At 28.5% G+C, this 810-nt stretch overlaps 1 pseudogene; it reads right to left on the bottom strand.

Moving 5' to 3' along the window:
- LOC105456458 overlaps window positions 1-761 on the bottom strand; it is a 2,693-nt pseudogene extending 1,932 nt beyond the window's left edge.
- Window positions 762-810: the final 49 nt, after the last annotated feature.

Here is an 810-nt window from a genome sequence, read left to right as displayed (position 1 = left end):
CAGAGATATCTGTCTTTATCGCAAACTTTGATTAATTAACAATGATCTTATCTCATCAACTCAAACCAAGAAATTCATGACAAAGACAGCCATTCTTATTTTATAAGACTTTTACTTTTACACAACTACATTATTTCTATATCTTTAGAGACTCCAGTATGTTATATAGCTCAATGCAATATTGATACAAGTGAATATATAATACGAATACAATACGGATAAAATATCGAGTGTTTTTAAGAGACATAAAATCAAGCAAATAGGAAGAATAAAATTAAAATTATAGAAAGCGTCTTCTAAACTTAACAAAACCAAACAACATAAAAACATACAAAACCTTGTACAAGATCCCAAATTTTCAGCGCTTCAAATTTGCATTTATTTCCTCGACCTTGAAAACTAAAGGTTTGAGCTAAAGTGTTAGTCATAATTTTTGATAAAATTTTTCTTACTGATGAATCAAGATTACCAGGATCAACATACTTCGCAAAATATATAGACTGAAAAAAAAAACAAAAAGAAACAAGGTAAGACACAATAAGCTAACACAACAAACTTATAAAATAATATTGTAAAGACAAACTTACTGCTGCAGATAAATTGCCATCATCTTTCAAGAAATTCTCAAGAGAATTCAGTTGTGCTTCAGTGTCTACTGGAAGTGGAAAATTGGATGGAAAATTGGATGGTCTCTTAATGACCTTTTCACCAGGCAATAGAAAACGATTAAGTTTTTCTTGGTTCATTAAAAATATGTCCATTTTACTATTTAAAATGCTAATTTCTTTTTTTATTTCACTAAAGCCTTTA

Source organism: Wasmannia auropunctata, unplaced genomic scaffold (assembly GCF_000956235.1).
Source record: "Wasmannia auropunctata unplaced genomic scaffold, wasmannia.A_1.0 LD335677.1, whole genome shotgun sequence".
Lineage (NCBI taxonomy): Eukaryota > Metazoa > Arthropoda > Insecta > Hymenoptera > Formicidae > Wasmannia > Wasmannia auropunctata.
This window is presented reverse-complemented; position numbering and strand designations above follow the sequence as displayed.